This window comes from Cryptotermes secundus, unplaced genomic scaffold (genome assembly GCF_002891405.2).
Source record: "Cryptotermes secundus unplaced genomic scaffold, Csec_1.0 scaffold1980, whole genome shotgun sequence".
Taxonomy (NCBI): Eukaryota; Metazoa; Arthropoda; class Insecta; order Blattodea; family Kalotermitidae; genus Cryptotermes; species Cryptotermes secundus.
Window position 1 is genome coordinate 10958 of NW_019733873.1, and position 5966 is coordinate 16923.

The following is a 5966-nucleotide window of genomic DNA, read 5'->3' on the forward strand; positions in this document are numbered from 1 at the left end:
CACCACCACCACCACCACCACCACCACCACCACCACCACCACTTCCACTACCACTTCCAAAATCCTCTCCACTGCCTTATTCAACTCACACATACATGAAAAAAAAGTTATGATTGACAAGTAGTTGGCGTGGTGTGGCCTGTGCAGAAACTGGTAATCCTGGTGAGGCAGAGCATGTTGGTTCCCATTGCAACAAGATTCAACAGTTTGCATCAAACAGTCATTAAGAGTAGTTTGTTTTGTGGTAAGAATCAGTATTTTAGTGGTTGTGTGTTCTGTTTGTCAAAAACATAGCTGGTATATTATTAGAACAGAGTAAACATTAAATTTTAGTGAGATTGAGAAAAATGTCACATTTAAAAAATGGTGCAGCAAGTGTATGGAGAAGCATTAGTGCAAGTTAGTGATTTCAAGATGGGAGGGAAGACAGAGACAATCAAACTTCTGGCCATCCAGCAAATTTAAGAACTGATCCAAGTGTGTAGAAAGTAAGAGTGAGAAATGAACATAGTTGAACTCAGAGAATGTAACAACACTGAACAGGAGTAGAGAATTAGCGTCCATTGTTTTTCTTCCATCAAAATTGCAACACTTTTACATTCTACACTTCAACACTACATGTTTCGGCCTCAAACAGCCATTTCACAGAATCAGGAGTAGAGAAACTGGAATAAGTTTTCAGCGAGAGATATAATCATGACAGAAACCTGTTCAAAAATCTGAACAGCAAGCAAGAAATTTCTTTACACAGAGATTCATGGAAGAACCTTTCCTTTAAAATAAATAAATAGTGACTAGTAATAACATGACAACCAGAAGAACTCAGAGTCAAAACTTCAAAGTCTAGAAGACTAAAAGAAGTGTAAATGTCAAAAGTGTGTTGATCTGCCTTCTTTATCAGAGGAATTATCCATTGCAAATTTGTTCTCCCTGAACACTCATCCACACATTCTACCTTCACGTTCTTCAAATTTACAGCAGTGCCTTAATAAAAAAATATAAGATCTTCAGCCAGACAAGTCAGTTTTACATCATAACATGTCCTCCCACACAGCACCAGTACAGTGTTGGAATGTCACTGTACTCACACAATCAGTCCATTTGTGACTTCATGTCTTCAACTGAAAGTTTCCTTGAAATTGTCTCATTCTGAATTAACTTAAGATATTCACACAAATTTGATGACAGTACTAAAATTACTTTCACAGATGGATTTGAAGCAAAGCTTCATGTATAAAGTTAGAGGGTAGGTATGGTCATGATCACAGTCAATAAATGCAGTTAAGAGGGTAGAGTTCATTAGTGATACGATAGCATATATAATACTAAAAGGTCACTGGTGTGATATTGTTATGAATGTTCATGCCCCAACAGAAAATAAAAGCAATGACATAAAGGACAGATTCTATGAAGAACTAGAACATTTATTTGATAAATTCCCGAAGTACCCTATGAAAATTTTGTTAGGGGATTTCAATGCCAAAGTAGGGAGGGAAGACATTTTCAAACCAATGATTGGGAATGAGAGATTGCATGAAATTAGTAATGATAATGGTGTCAGAGTAATAAACTTTGTCACATCAAAAAATTTTACTGTCAAAAAGTACAATGTTCCCACATCGTAACATCCATTAATTTACTTGGACATCTCCTGATGGGAAGATACACAATTAAATAGACCATATCTTGATAGATAAGAGACTGTACTCAAGTATACTTGATGTCCGATCATTCAAGGTAGCAGATTGTGAAACCGACCACTACCTGGTGGTGGCAAAGTTTAGGGAAAACTGGCAGTGAGCAGACAAACAACACACAGATTTCATACGGAGAGGTTCAATCTCAAGAAAATAAATGAGGTAGAGGGTAAAGAGCAGTATTGTGTTGAAATCTCAAATAGGTTCGCTGCTATGGAAAACTTGGAAACTGAGGTGGATGTTAATAAAGCTTGGGAAACTGTTAGAGAGAATATCAAAATGTCTGCCAAAGAGAGTCTATGTTATTATGAACCGAAGAAGCATAAGCCATGGTTCGATGAAGGGTGCTCAAATTATTAGATCAAAGAAAGCAGGACAAATTGCAATGATTACATGATCCAAGCGAGTTAAATGGGGATAATCTGAACAATATAAGACGTGAAACCAGCAGGCATTTCAGGAACAAAAAGAGGGAATATCTAAAGGAAAAAATTGATGAGCTTGTAATGAACAGTAAGAACAAGAACATTAGACAGCTGTATAGAGGAATAAATGACTTTAAGAGGTTACCAACCCAGCAGTAACTTAGTGAAGGATGAGAATGGTGATCTGCTTGCAGATTCCCACAATATTTTGAATAGGTAGAGGAACTACTTCATTCAGTTACTGAATGTACACAGGGTCAGTGATGTTAGGCAGACAGAAATTCATACAGCTGAGCCGTTCGTACCTGATCCTAGCCCTTTTGAGGTTGAAAGTGCTATTGCAAAACTGAAACGGTATAAATCACCAGGTAGTGATCAAATTCCAGGAAAACTTCTTCAAGCAGGAGGTGAAATATTACATTCTAAGGTCCACAATCTAATTACTTCTATTTTGCATAAGGAAAAATTACCTGATCAGTGGGAGGAGTCTATTATTGTAGCAGTTCACAAGAAGGGTGATAAAACTGACTGTAGTAATTATAGGGGGATATCATTGCTATCAACTTGATACAAAATTTTATCCAATATTCTTCTCTCAAGGTTAAGTCCATATATAGATGAAATTATTGGGAATTATCAGTGTGGGTGTCAATGTAACAGATCAACTGCAGATCAGATCCTTTGCATTCATCAGATATTGGAGACAAAATGGGCATATAATGAGACAGTACATAAGCTATTCATAGACTTCAAGAAAGCCTATGATTCAGTTAGGAGGGATGTATTGTACAATATTCTGATAGAGTTTTGGATACCCATGAAACTATCCAGGCTGATTAAAATGTGTTTAAACGAAACGTTTAATAAAGTCCGTGTAGATAAACATTTCCTATCCAAAATGGTCTAAAACAAGGAGAAGCTTCATCGCCACTCCCTTTCAACTTTGCTTTAGAATATGCCAATAGGAAGGTCCAAGGAAACCAGGTGGGACTGAAATTAAATGGGACACATCAGCTGTTTGTCTATGCCAATGATGTGAATCTACTGGGTGATAATGTAGATACCATAAAGAAAAAAAAACAAACTTTAATTGTCGCAAGTAAAGAGGTTGGTCTAGAAGTAAACACTGAGGAAACTAAGTATATGTTGCTGTCTCATCACCAAAATGCAGGGCGAAATCGTGACATAAAGACAGGAAACATGTTTTCAAAATGTGCCACATTTCAGGTATTTGGGAACAATGATTCAGGAGGAAATTAAGAAGAGATTGAACTCGGGTAATGCTTGCTAGCATTCAGTCCAGAACCTTTTGTCTTCTCACCTGCTGTCCAAAAAAATAGAAATTAGATTATACAAAACTATAATTTTGCCTGTGGTTCTGTATGGGTGTGAAACTTGGTCTCTGACATTAAGGGAGGAACATAGACTGAGGGTATTTGAGAACAGAGAGTTGAGGAAAATATTTGGACTGAAGAGAAATGATGTGGAAGGCATCACACACCATCAGTGTGTCCATTTCTGTTGATGTCCAGGAGTGACCGCCCTACAGCATGAATAATATCCTCCCTTATGTTGTAACATGTCCCTTGAAGTGGTTCTTTAATTTTGGCAAAGAGATCATAATCGCACAGACTCATATCGGGTATGGCGGATGTTGCAGTATCTCCCATCGCCAACGGCGAAGGAGATCCTTGACAGCGTCAGCAGTATTGCAGTATCTTTCCTTGCATTGTAATGAAGGATGATGGGGTTCGTTGCCAACAAGTGTTGTCGCTTTCTCCTGAGTGCTGGACGAAGATGATTACACAGGAAATTGCAGTAGTAGGCAGCGTTTACTGTCTGTCGTTGAGGTACAGTGTGGTGCAGTATCACTACATCAGTGTCATATGCCACGATGAACATCGCCTTTACATTACTCTGTGTAGGGCGCATTTTCTTTGGACGAGAAGAGCCAGGATATTTCCATTCATTTGATTGTCGCTTCAAGTGCGGTTCCTATGAGCGAGCCCCAGTTTCGTCCAGAGTGACGATCCTTCCAAGGAAGTCGTCACCTTCCTTGTGGTACTGGTCCAACAAGTCCTCTGCAATTGCATAACATTGCCAGTGTTGCACCTCGGACATTGTATGGGGTACCCAACACGCTGCAATTTTGCGGTATCCAAGAATATCGTGCAGAATGTGGAGCACGGTTTTGTGGCATACAGCTACCTCGGCAGCTAACTCCCATGCAGCCCATCGACGATCAGCATCCAGCAAAGAAGCAAGAAGCTGAATTGTGTGGTTGTCAACATGGGGTCTTCCTAAACGATGGCTGTCCTGAATGGCATCCCTCCCTTCACAGAACAATTTCACCCATCCTGTGACTGCAATATGGCAAAGCAGCATCACCACATGCTTTTCGCAGTCCCTGATAAAAGTTTTGTGCACTATGACCTCGTACAACTTCAATTTTTATCCAGGAGCGTTGTTCTTGATTCGTAAACTTGTTCGTAGGGCGCTTGAACTGGGCTCCTGCAGTTCAAGATGATGCACTATGTAACTCAATGAAACACAACCTCAACCATCCACTGCACTACTTCAACTGAACTTCTGCTATCAGCCACAGACGGTGCTAGTGCCACCTGACGCACATCTTTCATCTTACAGCAGTGTTACCACTACTTTTTATCCAACCCTTGTAGAACGACGAACCTGTGACAACAGTCTTAGTTATAATTAGACAACTCAGTTTTGAAGACTCTTTCACAATCTTCGACAGGGTATCTCCCGCCACTTCCTTCTTCTGATGTGACCCTGTGCACAACAATATTTTAGTTCTCTCAACAAGATTATTTCCTCTCAATAACTGTAGAAGAATGGCATCAGTATCCTGTCTGCTGCACGAGTCAATTTGCGTTGCTGCGGTGAACCCCCCAATTAGCTGCACACATTCCTGGTACTAACAGTGTTGCTGTTTAAAGTTAGATCCTTCCATAAATTCGGATGTTTCGACAGGATGGACCGCCACCTATATACGGGTGCCACACAGATACAGAGCTCTTTCATGTTAAGCTAAGTGAATATCGAGAGCAACAACACAGGAGGCAGAGCATTAGTACCCTTTTGTGACCCATGAGATTCATTCCAGTCTTGTGGGGTGACTTAGCATGCTCAGCATTTCCAGTGTTCATCTCAAGTACATGACGTTTGGATGAGCCTGTATTTGATCTTCGTTTAGGTTCACCTGCGGTAGATTTGAAACACGAACTTCCACATTTCGGTTCCCATATTCCCAGCATATTTCCTACAGGTGATGTTTCACTTGGTTTTGATCGTTTTGTTTGACTGGATGAGACTCCAAGATGTTCACAATTTCCCTTCATATTGTTATGTGTCCGCTACATCTTCCTTAAACGTTGCAGACACTTCGGATTCGGATATAGACTGCAGGGATCTAGCAGAAAATGTCACTTCCAACGCTTCTAATATTGTTGCGTAATGTTGCGGCGGTCACGTGACTCGTCTGCACGCAAAAGTGTTTACGCATCAGTTCCCTAGCAACGGACAACTTCTGGCTCCGGAGTTCTTACTTTGAGCTGTGATGTCACAATATTTAGAAATTAATCGAATAGTGATTCTGTGAATTTTACTGCATTATGCAGACTGTTTACAATTACCATAACAACCATAGCCGACACCGTAACTATGAACTATACTTACACGAAAATTTTTCATTTAAAGACATTTGATTGGTTGCTGACAAATTTCTCCTGCTCCCATTGGTAATTCTGCAGCAGTTCCTATATTGTGTGTCTATATATTCGGGTGTTTTGTAGCAGGGCCGTCACTCGCAATGTGACTTTGA